The sequence below is a fragment of the Schistocerca nitens genome, chromosome 7 (assembly GCF_023898315.1).
Source record: "Schistocerca nitens isolate TAMUIC-IGC-003100 chromosome 7, iqSchNite1.1, whole genome shotgun sequence".
NCBI classification, from domain to species: domain Eukaryota; kingdom Metazoa; phylum Arthropoda; class Insecta; order Orthoptera; family Acrididae; genus Schistocerca; species Schistocerca nitens.
Window position 1 is genome coordinate 455,266,278 of NC_064620.1, and position 13,619 is coordinate 455,279,896.

The 13,619-nt window shown below is 38.2% G+C and overlaps 1 pseudogene; it reads left to right on the top strand.

Moving 5' to 3' along the window:
• LOC126195684 (neural-cadherin-like) overlaps nucleotides 1-13,619 on the top strand; it is a 296,356-nt pseudogene that overhangs the window by 247,438 nt on the left and 35,299 nt on the right.

The following is a 13,619-nucleotide window of genomic DNA, read 5'->3' on the forward strand; positions in this document are numbered from 1 at the left end:
TTATAGTGCTTCAACAGTTATATTTCTTTAAAAAAATTCTTAAATAATGCATATTGAGTTAGCTAAACATCTTGCTTTCTTGCTGAGACTGTCGGTGGGTAAATGCTGACATCATGTGATCAGAAATATCCGGACACCTGGATCAAAATGACTTAAAAGTCCTTGGTGCCCTCCATTGGTAATGCTCGAATTCAATATGATGTTGGCCCACCCTTCGCCTTGATGACAGCTTCCCCTCTCACAGGCATATATTCAATCAGGCGCTGGAAGGTTTATTGGGGAATGGCAGCCCATTCTTCAAGGAATGCTGCATTGAGGAAAGTTATCGATGTCGGTCGGTGAGACCTGGCATGAATTCGGCATTCCAAAACGTTCCAAAGGTGTTGTATAGGATTCAGGTCAGGACTCTGTGCAGGCCAGTCCATTACAGGGATGTTATTGTGCAACCACTCTGCCCCAGGCCATGCATTATGAACAGGTGCTCGATCATGTTGAAAGATGCAATCGCCATCCCTGAATTGCTCTTCAACAGTGGAAAGCAAGAAGGTGCTTAGAACATCATTGTAGGCCTGTGCTGTGATAGTTCCATGCAAAACAACAAGGGGTGCAAGCCCCCTCCGTGAAAAACACGACCACACCATAACACCACCACCTCCGAATTTTGCTGTTGGCACTACACACGCTGTCAGATGATGTTCACCGAGCATTCACCATACCCACACCCTGCCATCAGATTGCCACATTGTGTACCATGGTTTGTCACTCGACACAACATTTTTCCACTGTTCAGTCATCCTCTGTATACACTCCTTGCACCAAGTGAGGTGTTGTTTGGCATTTACAGGCATGATGTGTGGCTTATGAGCAGGCACTTGGCCATGAAATCAAAGTTTTCTCACCTCCCACCTACCTGTCATAGTACTTGCAGTGATCCTGATGCAGTTTGGAATTCCTGTGTGATGGTCTGGATATATGTCTACCCATTACACGTTATGACCCTCTTCAACTGTAGGTGGTCTCTGTCAGTCAGTAGATGAGGTTGATCTGTATGCTTTTGTGCTGTACATGTCCCTTAATGTTTCCACTTCACTATCACATCAGAAATAGTGGACCTATGGATGTTAAGGAATGTGGAAATCTCTTGTATAAATGTATGACACAAGTGACACCCCATCACCTGACCACGTTCGAATTCGTGAGTTCCATGGAGTGCCCCATTCTGCTCTCTCACAATGCCTAATGACTACTGAGGTCGCTGATATGGAGTACCTGGCAGTAGGTGGCAGCACAATGCACCTAATATGAAAAATGTATGTTTTTGAGGGTCACTGGATACTTTTGATCACATAGTGTATATGTAACTCAGTTGATTTTATCAGTAGACTGGGAGCTCTTTGTCTAGGCAGGTCAGAGCATTTAGTTAGTTTTGATGTAGTATCACCCTTTATAGAGGTCTCTCCCTCACAGATTATTTGGCACTACAGTGAAACCCTTATTTTATGTTTTTGTGCAGCCCAGACTTAAAAAGTGCAAAATTGAGGACTGCAGAATTGAAGAAAATGTTAAAACTCACCCAGATATAAGTAAAGCCATATGTAATTGGCATATATGATTAAAAATTGCAGCCCTCTCCAATACTTTGTGTAAAACCTAAGTGGAGGAAATTAATACAATGTACCTATAATAATTTGTGATAATGGATTTCATCAGTTCTTAAAAAATCACAGATGTGTAACAGCAAGTAAAAACTCATAAAAAAAATTGAAATTGGTACTGGGTACAAGGTAATTGAGCCATTTTTCAACAAGCCACAACCACAGATTATACATTCAAAACATGCATTTTTGAGAGAGCATCCTTTGTGCTCACCTAGAAAAAAGCAAAACTTGATGAATGTGATGAATTAAACCAAAAACATCACAGCAGCTAAGTGATTAAACCATAAGCATAAATACAGACATCTGCTTAATGACATTCTTTGTCGCCATTGCTGTTACTGTTTAATGCTTTTCTTATATGCTCACCACTATTAAAGTGTTGTTTTAGGCTTTATGAGGCGAATGCGATGTAAGAAACTGAGTTTGCTTCCCCAATTAATGTTACAAGCTTGTTAGAAGTAGGGTCAGTGAATTTCTGTACACTGTATAAAATGTAAATTTGAAAGAAAGTTCAGGTGCTAAAGCTTACTTCATGCCCTCTATCACTGCTGCCAATCTTTATGATCTACAGTGTGTGGTGTGTGTGGTCCAAATTATATACATGAGTAGTGTATGTAGTTGTCGCAACTGTGTCACGTCGGATTTGAACATGAAAGTCTTTAAAATGTACTATCACAAAACCCTTGTACTATTTCTGTATGGCATCTCCATAATAGAACATCGTGTGCATGAAAAGTATATTTTCAGCACTTCACAAAATGCTTTCATCCCTACTTGCACTTTCACCACTGAAGAGCCACTTCCCTCTCAACACATCCAGTAGGTTAGCTTATTTTACGTGTGTTAGTGTGGTGTGGTAGCTGCACTGGCTATCGGGTGACTTAACAAATCGCCAGCCAATAAGAGTTCAGTAACTGGAAATGGGCAATGTTTCCTCAATTATGACTGAGCATATTCTTTGAGACTCAGTGTTTGAATTTAAAAGGTTGACAATTGATGTTGTTGCTGAATACACTACATCAGAAATACATGCAAAAAAATGAGACTCATTTATAAGTGGCAGAAGAAAAGGTGGTGGCTGGGCCTGTTCATCACTTATTGGCTCGATTCAGAACACTTCGTGTCAACTATCTTGTTTTCCATTACCGCTGCAATATAGCAGTAGTCATATCATAATTGTACAGTGAAGCTAAATGTTGCAAGCTGTGTTGGCAACACAGATCACGGATTACATGAGCATTTCCTCTCTCACATCTCCCCTTTTCACAATGGGCTAAAATATTCCTTTAATTCCTGCACCATCCATGTCATGAACCATCTGTCTTTCGAATCACTTATAACTTGTTCAGCCACATCAAATGTCAATAGAAAGAAAACAGGACGAAGTCAAGCATTGTTTTTTGGTTATTTCACAGGATCTTATGAATTTATGTCATAGATTCACAAAAAATGTAAAACAGGAGAATGTAAAATGGAGGTTCCACTGTAATTAGTAATAAATTTCAGCATACATCACTGTTTTCTTTTGGCATGCTCTTTCTTCAACTTATTTTTTATTCAACCAATAATTTTTTGAGCAAACTGATGGGTCACCTAGAATAGCCCCCTTTTCATGAGATGGCCAACTTCTCAGGGAGGATTTTGAAGAGAGAGCACTGGAATCAGCAGCCCTCAAACCAACTGTAGTTTAGAGACATGTAGGCAATACTTTCAAAATGTGGCCTCATGGAGTAAATAGGAGTTTTTACATCACCTGAACTTCATTCAAGAGAGCATTCAGTTCTCTATGGAAATGAAGAAAGATGGTTTTCTGGCTTTGCTGGACAGGATAAAGGTAGCTCTCTGAGGCATTCACTTTATCAGAAGCCCACTAATACAAGTTTGTATTTTCAATAATTGAGTTGACATTTCCCGTTGCAAACTATGAGTCTTTTAAGACTTGCACACACAGCTCACATAGTTCCAGATCCATAAAGTTTGCTTAAATAATTCACCCATCAAAAAACATTGTTCAGAGAAATTGGATATTAGGGTCCTCAAATTAATAGTCACTGTAAGTTAAAGGCAAAAACCTGGAAGCAGATAAAAGAGGATAGTGTGTCAGCAGAATCACTAACTTGTCTTTCCTTTGTTGACAATGTTTCATTCAAGATAGACAGAATCCTCCAGAAGTTTCAGGTTAAACTGGTTTTCTACCTCCTGGGATCAGTGAAGGATGGTTTGTTATCACAGAAGGCTGTAACCTACAAAATGCCTTGCCAGTATGGTACATCCTATGTAGGTCAGACTATGTGCATCAGGCAAGAACACTGCACTGAACATGAATGCTGCGCTGAACATTGATGCTGCTCCTGCCTTGTGCAAACAACCAAGTCTCCTATTGCTGAAATTTGTATCTTCCACTGGATATTCAATGGCATAAGATAAATTTATAATTTCAGCCATAGCAACAGTATTTTGGAACTCCATTGTTAAAGAATCTGTGGGAAAATTTGATAAACCATGATAATGGTTACTAATTTGATAATGTGCAGACCCCATCATTTCCACAATTTTCACCACCTGAGAAGGCAGAGTACACCAATGGCTGTGATTAGCAACAATCCTGGGATAGTAGAGTTCTGCAATTCCGCCACCAAGGGCAGTGCCTGCTAGGTAGTGTGGTTAGTATGTGACCACTATCTTAATGCATGTGCAGAATACACACAGCACACTTAACAAATTGTGGGACAGTGGGAGTCTCCAATGGCTCACCTGAAGATGAGTGGCAAGTGCCCATTCAAAATACCACAGATGACAGCTGGCAGCAAGCCTGAAACTTCTTTGAATATTCAGTCAGCTATGATGGTAGGAAAAGGAAGGAAGGCAAAAGGCCTGAGAATATGGACTGTGGAAAAAGAATGAAAGATGAAGACACCCAGTGGAATTTTGCACAGAGTGCAATTAAATCATTGCTAACACCTGGTTTAAGAATAATCAAAGAAGATTCTGTGCATGGAAGAGATGTAGAACATCAGATATTCCAAAGAAATTATGTAGTGATAGGTCAAAGTTTCAGAAACCATAGTCTTCTGATTATGCTTGCACAATCTCTGGAAATATCAGTCGACTCCAGCAAAAACATGGCACCCAATGGTCTTTACTCCAATTAGCAAAACGATACAAAGTCTCCTTTGTATTGTTAAAGATGACCTAGGTCTCCAGAAGTTGGATGTGTGTTTCATTTCCAAGCAAATGTGACCAGTCTTATTGTCGGACAGAACATTAGAACAGTGTTCAAATGTGAGTCCATGTTCCTGAATGTGCAATGCAATGTGCCTCCTGAATGAGCAGCAGACAGGATGTAATGTGGTGTCATGAAGTAACAAGCTTCCTCAATGTGCTGTTAGATGTCATGTTCCATTAGACTGCCAACCGTTGCCTTACACTGCCATATACACAGACTGCCAACCGCTGCCTTACACCGCCATATACACAGCAGGTCAATCCACACAAACAAATTGCATTCAGTGTGCCATAGATACTGACACCAAATAAACATGGCATGCATCCAGCGAGTATATTGACCTGTTGCTGATGCTCAGCAAATGCTGATGTGATGCCAATGAAGCAACAATGCCATATGCTATGTGACATCCTGTTCGAAGAGCTCCGGCAGCCATTACATTCTTACGTGCTGATTAACAACTGTAGAAACAAGTAGTCTGAGAGGGCATGGCAGTGACAGATGAACAGCAGCAAGAAGTGAGGAGATGGAGATGTTTGTCATAGCTGCAAAACACCACAGATCCTCTGGCAGCTTACAAGGTGTTTCTGCAGTCACTGGTATCAGCCTTACATCTGTATAGCTTATAGTACAGGGTCACAGGTTTCACATATACTACCTGTCACGGAAACAGGAGCTGCAAGGGAATATTTTCAATCAGAGAATTACTGCCTCTGAATGGGCTGTCCATAATTTCACTCTGGGAACCTGCAAAGCATTAGGTTCTCTCATGAATCAATATTCACAAATTATGATGTAGTGAACCATCATAATATGGTTTACTGGGCCACAGAAAATCCTAGGTGGTGATGTCCTGTTGATTGTCAGTGGAAGTTGTCCTTAAATGTGTGATGTGGAATTCTTCGGGATAAAATCATCAGTCCACACTACGTCGTCATTACAAAAGGCTGCACAGAGACACATCTGCATGAAGTCAGGATAGTTGTTGGAAACCTGTGAAGTGTGAACAATGCCAGTAAAACATTATTAGAGTTCAGTTATTTATTCACAATGTTTACAAATCATTGTCCTTCTGCAGCAGCCTCGGCTGTTGCTAATTCAGCTGTATGTTGGAGTCTAGCTGACATCCACTGAATCAGCTCAATGTTTGATGCCAGCGACCCTGGTGGCACAACGGCTGCTGATGAGCATGATGGCAGCTCCCCAGCATGAAATGGTTCTCACACTGTCTGCTGAGTTTCCTTGGTCCCTCTCCAAATTTTACAGTGACCCTTGATGACCCATCCGCAATATACCTGGTGTCGGTAGTCATCTGGTTGGTTGGTCTCCTACTCCTGGTGGGTTTCAGGACCAAAAGGCACCTGAGTGTTGAACAGGAACATGGACCCCAAGAGGCCCTGTTGCTAGTGTCTGCATTGAAATCTGGTATTGGCAGTGTTATGGGACATGATGTTACTGAAAGACTCTCAGTTTCCCCATCAGTAAATCGTAGGTGGCAAGCAGCATGACGCTCATCCAGTGAAGGCCATCACCATAGCACACCTTTGGCCAATTCATAGACTGTGCTGGAGCATCTAAAAGATAGATTCACTACAGTATCATAATCATGGAATTGAGTGCTATTACTGTGAATGCCATCAACTCCAATGATCAACTCATGACAAGAGCTGGAGTATTTAAAGGGAACAAGTGTGAGGCTGTGATGCAAAATTCGGTTTGTAATGACTGGATGTGTCCTCCTTGCTCTGTTACATTCACTTAACAGGATGTTAACTGCTGTGAAGGTTTCTGACTAAGTGCTTTCATGAAGTAGATAACAGTTTCTTGCAACATGCCTTTTTCTGCTAAATACTTATTCCTTACTTGGCAGATAGCATCACTGACTTGACCCAACTGTGACATAATGGCTTGCTTCCTGCTTCAGCCTCTGTCTCTGGCTTGACCTGAATCTGCCTGAGGCAATGTTAGTGAGTTTTAGTAAGAAAATTTCTGATCTCTATCCGTTACTATTTTGTACCGTAAAACAGATACACTGAGACGTGAAATGTGTCAAGCTTTTATGTTGACAGTTTAGATGCTGTCCTTGAAAATGTCCCTCTAGATACTGGAGGCCATTTGTGAATACAGCACAATAGTCACCCAGCCATTTTGCATTTGATGTGCAAGGACAGAACAGCACTTTTCCTGGAAGATAGTTGGGGTGCCATGGCCCTCAGGAATGGCACACACTGTCCACTAATTTAGCACTAGCAGGTTTCTTTTTGTGGTAGTCCCTAAAGAATCTTATTTATGTCACTAAACCCACAAGCTTGTCACTCCGTGAGACCAGCAACTTTACATTTCGTCTGCATATCATTTAGAAGGCACATTGTATTGCACACTTAGAAGCCTGGGACACATTTGAACACCTCACTTAAATCAGCATTCCACTACCAGAACATCCATCAGCACACAGGCACCTAGTATGTACAGCTTGCTGCATCCACTCCTAACACTTTGAAGGTTTCTGTCTCCCAAATTAAACATGATACAAATGTGAGTTGGACTGATTTGTACACAGATGTTTTAAGTACATCAGCTACATGATTGAAAAACCTAATGTTCTGTTTACAAAATTGTATCTCATTGCAGTAACTCTCTGGAAAAGAGCTCAGTAAAATATGTTCATAGCCCCACAGAAAGTGTAACATATCCTATGTGGACCTATTTCAATAAATATTTCTCTCACCTATTGTTTTGTAAGTTGCAGAGGCATCCACTTTATTTGAAACACCCTGTATGCTAGTGTAGATTGTTAACTTGTCAGATGCTGAGTAACCTTTTAGTGTTGAGACCAATTACATGGTGTGTCACTGAGAGTGAGTACTCAATGTGAGGCCTGTTATAAAATGGGCCACATGGGCTTATATAAAAACGAAAATAATTAATTTTTGACAGTATAATGTAATTGGATTGATAAAAAATCCATTCACCAAGCAGCAGCAGGAGAACACACATATAAAAAGTCGGTTTGTTTGTTTATCTGCAAAGCCTCTTTTTCTATGTGTGTGTCCTGCTGAGTAGATTTTTTGTCTGTCCAATTACATTATAATGTATATGTTGTGTAATGTACAGCTACTTCAATAGTATGATGCACAACTGCTAGTTCCTGCTTGTCCCCCTCCGTACACATTGTTTGGCAATGATGCTGCTCATGCCAATGGCTCATGCATAGGGACAGCTTGGGAGGGGTGAGAGTGGGGAGCTATGCTTTCCCAAACAGGCAGACACATGAGGGCAGCTGATGTTACAGCATGTGCAGTAGCTTACTTACTCACCATCACTCATCATAACAAACCTACTGACGTGTGAGTGCATGTACGTGTAACAGCTAATTTAAAAAAATGAAATAAAGTTATAGCCAAAATAACTCATATGATAGTATAATGACATATATGTAAAACAAAATTAAACACCAATAAGAACTTAGATGACTAAAGGCTCAACCACCCGTCACATAATATGAAAAGAATTTTTTATTCTTGAGCGTATATGTATGTTGCTTTTCAGAACAGAGATATGTATCATGTATTCCTCTGTGTAAGAAAATATTGACAGCTACTTACCATAAAGAAAATGTGTTATGTTGCAGACAGGCACAATTAAAAGACACGTATGTAGACCTTTTGGACACAGCCTAGAACAGCAAAAGAGAAACACATACCATTCCTACACACAAGCAAGCACGCATCATGCACACATGACTGCCAATTCCAGCATATTGGGCCACCCGAGATGCTGGAATTGGCGGTCTTGTGTGCATGATGTGAGCTTGCTTTTATGTATGAATGGTGTCTGTTTCCCTTTTGCTGATGAAGTCTGCAGCAAAAAGTTCTATGTAAGTGTCTTCTAATTGTGCCTGTTTGCAACTTAATGTGTCTTCTTTATGGTATGTAGGAATCTACCTTTTGCTACATTGTTGAATTGAATTGAATTTTATTTCATCCTGTAAGATTACATTGTGTACAGTAAATGTACGTGTAATATAGGACATGTCAAAGTAGTAACATTCATTATCACATATTTTTCTAGCCCTTTAGCTTACATTTTTACATCATTGACAATGAATAACAATATATACAAATTTAATGGCATAAATATTCTGTAATACTGTAAAACTCTTTTTCAATGAGATAATTTTTAAGTTTCGTGGGAAAGTCATTGTCAAGTACACTATATTGCAGGTTTTTAGGCAGACTTCTTAGTAGTCAGATACCAGAGTACTGGGGTCCTATTTCTAGCATTGCCAGTCGGTGGGGTATGCTTCATACTTCATTCTTCCTTCTTCCTTCTTGTATTGTGGGTGTGTACACTAGCATTTGTAATCCAGTCCTCACTACCTTTTGTGATGTACATTATTGTTTTGTATATATACAATGATGAAAAAGTTAAGATACCTAACATCTTGAAACAGTTTCTGCTCATTTCAGAGGTCTTTCTTCTTAAAATTGTCCTAATTGTTTTTTTTTTTTTTTTTTTTTTTTTTTTTTTTTTTTTTTTTTTTTATAATGTGAACACTCGTTTTGTGTCTTTTTTGTTTGATTTTCCCCACACAGTCACTCCATACTTTAAGTATGGTTCGAAAAGTCCATGATACCCTGTACACAGAAGGTTCTTGTCTGAATACTATGATAGCTGCATCATTAAGAATATGACAGAGCTCAGTTTCTTACAGGTATTATTAATATGTTTATTCCATTTCAGTTCATTATCTACAAGAATACCTAAGAATCTAGCAGATTCTACTTCTTGCAGCCTTGTTCCATCAACCTCTAAATCCGTGTCTACAGCCTTCTCCTGGTTTTTAAACACTGCATACATAGTCTTTTTTAGATTTATAACCGGTTCATCTTCCAACAGCCATTGAGCTATGACATTTGCAGATATGTATGGTCGTCTCTCAAGCTGTTCTATATTTTGATCACTATTTAGTATTGTCATATCATCAGCATACAATATTTTCTTTTCTTCCTCCTCAACACCCATATCATTAACAAACACATTAAATAACAATGGCCCCATTACCAAACCCTGTGGCACTCCATATTTGATGGGTTTGATTTCTGATTGGTATGAGTTTCCTAATGATACATACTGCTTGCAGTTGCACAAGTATGATTTTATCCATTCACCTTGTTGGCCTCAAATGCCATAGTTGCCTAATTTTTGTATCAGCATTTCATGGTCAATGGTGTCAAATGCTTTTGAAAGATACTTGTTTTCATCTAAGGACTGTAAAATTTATTCTGTTAGACTGACAATTGCTGATTCTGTAGATTTACCCTTTCTGAAACCATGTTGTGAGGGTATGAGAATGTTATGTTTGTCCAAATAATTAACTAATCTGGTATACATAAGCACTTCTAGGATTTTCAAGAAACATGATATAAGTGAAACTGGTCTGTAGTTGTTGGGGTCGTCCTTATCCCCTTTCTTGTACACAGGCACCACCTTCTTTATCTTAAGTTTTTCTGGAATAATTCCATCTCTGAAAGAACAGTTTGCTATTTTGAGCAGTGGTGTTATTTTCTGCTCACTTACCAGCTTTATTGCGTGATTTGATATTTCATCATCACCAGCTTTTTCTTGGACTTCAGTTTCTGTATAGTTTTCCGTAGTTCATCTTCCGTGGCTGGTTTTAAGAACATAGTACTGCATGATAATTTTGGCACCTTAATGCTCTTCTGTTTTTGACTACTTCTTTCCAAGTTTAGGTTTTCTGCTACACTGATGTAGTTATTATTCAGTATGTTTGCTATTTCCACACCATCTGTGACCACTGTGTTGTCTATTTTAATTGACCTAATACCTTCTTCTTTGTTTGACCCATCTTTTTCCTTTTTTTCAGCATTAATTGCTGCCTTTGCCTAGTTTTTGAGTTCATTATGGTGGTGTCAATTGCTCTTTCTTTTGCTTCTCTTATTGTGTTTCTATACCTCATTTTTAACATTTTATAGTTTTCAGCTTCGCCCATCTGCAGATTCCTTCGCTGTTCTAGTATTTCACTGGTAATCCACTGTGTTTGGCAGCCTTTCGTCTCTCTTTACCGTGGGAAATGCTACATTAAAATGGTATTTAACTGGTGAAATAAATGCATCATATTTTTCATTTACACTCTGGGCCTGTAGGGTTTCATTCCTTACTTAACAATGTTCTAAATATGTTGATATTTTGTTCACTGATGATTCTAATTTCTTTTGTTGTTCGTTTTGGTTCTGATAATGTCATTACTTCTGCAAAAGCTGATTAGTTGTCCATGATGATCAGATATTTCTGTCTGAACTACATGTGACTCATAGTTACACATATTAGTAATTATGTTCTCAATAACTGTCTCACTTTGTGAAGTCACTCTTGTTGCTGCAGTTATTGTTACTTTCATGTTATGCTGTATTAACAATTCTTCAAAATCCTGTCTTATTTTTGTGTCGTTTCCCATGTCAATGTTGAAGTCTCCACGTATAATAAGAGTTCTCTTCATATTCATTCTCAATAAGCTAGCTTTTTTTTTTCAGAATGATGCTAATATTGCCACATTGTGATCTGTACACACAAAACATTCTAAAATCCTCTGTCACTCTACCAGTAACTTCACAGCCTTTTTCTCTAGCTATGGGCAATGTAACAGCTTCACTGTTTACATTCTTTAGGAGAGAAGCCGACCTGTTTTAATATATATACAAACACTGTCACCCTTATACTTTGATCTACAGTAGTAACTAGCTAGTTTGTAGTCCTTTATTGCAACATTACCTATTTTACTTTCAGTTAGTCCATGTTCACTGATGCATAATATGTATGGTCTTACTTCACTCAGGAGTACTTCTGCTTCTAATTTTTTGTTACCGAAGTATTGAATATTTTGATGAAGTACTTTTATCTAATTTTTCTTTTGTTGGTTTACATGTTGTGAGCTGTATTCTGAGGAAAATTCTTTAGCAATGTCTTTTTTTGTATGGTGCTTATATTTTTCTTTTCCATCTAGAGTGTGTGATTTTTCACCCCCTTCAGGCCATATTAGTTTCCTTTTCTTCTAATGATTTTGCAGACATCTGCAAACTTTCTGCTGAATGTTACAGACCCCAGTCTATTTAAATGCAAGCCATCTTTTGCTAGTGAGTTTTCACATAAGAATTTGTTTGAGTCCATAAAAACTGCCCCAAGATGATCACATTGTTCTTTAAGAGCCAGTTTATTTTGGTGATATATTTTTCACTCACTGACCTTCTGTTTATGATTCCGCTAAGTATCAGACGAGATCCTGCATACATATTTCTTGCAGAATGAATCATGTTTCTTGTTTCGTTTGCCATTTATTCCTCACTGCTGCTCCTTAACGAATTCATTCCAACATGTATAAACACCCCTTTATAATTATATCTGGTTTCAGAATCTGGTTCTGTTGTAGCTTCTCTTGCATTTACCATATTTTTAAAATGTTTACCGAGTTGTCACATTCTAATTCCAGATTGTACGTAGATCTTGCAATTGGAGACAGCGATATTCTTCAGCAGCGAATCGCCAATTATTAAAAAGTCATTTTTCTTTTGTTGTGTATCTGTTGCTTTGTTTTTCCTTTTGCTGTATGTCACCACCTTCCATTTACATTTATCTTCTGGTTTTTGGCTTAATGAGTTTACCGAGACATCGATGGGAACACTTGAAATGTTGTTGTTTTTTAAATTCCGATCAATCACTCGTATTTTTGCGATCTTCTTGAATAGAATAGAATATTTTTATTAGCCTTTCAGTATTTTTCATACAGTTGGCTTCGTCAAAGTTTACAGAGGGTTTTAGTTTCAGTACGATATTCAAATAGTTACAGAAAGGGGAGAAAAGGAACTAAAGACCTTTTCTTCAGCATTATATAAAACAATGTTTTATACAGTAATTAAATATACACTTAAGAAAAGAATCACAGTAAATAACTAGCTTATATAATATCAAAACATTTTCTTCATAACTTAGGTAAAACATATATTTTGATGATTAGTTTCTAAGAATTTTTCAGTTGTATAGAATTCGTTGTTTTTTAGCCAGGTTTGCAATGTATTCAAATATTTATTTAGTTGTACTGTACGAGCTGAGCATGGTAACTTACTGAAAAATTTTATGCTTAAACACTTATAGTTATTATGGACTGCAGCAAGTCTGCTGGAAGGCAAGTCCAGCAGGTGACTGTTTCTCATACTGTGTGCATGCACATCACATCTCATGTTCAATTTTTTCAGATTTTCTCTGGAATATATTAAACAGTTATGTATGTACATGCTTGGCACTGTCATTACGCCAAGAGATTTAAAATAATTTCTGCAGGACTCTCTGGGTGCTAACCCTTCCATACACCTGATTGCTTTCTTCTGCCCTCTGAGAATACATTCAGCCCTTGGGGAGTTATCCAAAAACAATATTCCATATTGCAGTTGGGAATGAAAAAGGCATAGTATGAGTGGAGTAGTAATTGCTTGCTCACACTGTTCCTTAATTTATACAATAAGAAAAGTACTCGTGTTAGTTTACTACATAGATAATTGGTTTGTCCTTCCCATGAGAGCTTTTGGTCTATGATTAGTCCAAGTAATTTCACTATTTTGTTTTCATTTTTAGTTACTTTGAGATTAAATATTATTTCTTCTGGTTTTGTTTGATTTATGCACAGCTGGTTAGCCTGATGCCAGTAATTAGCCATTTGCATC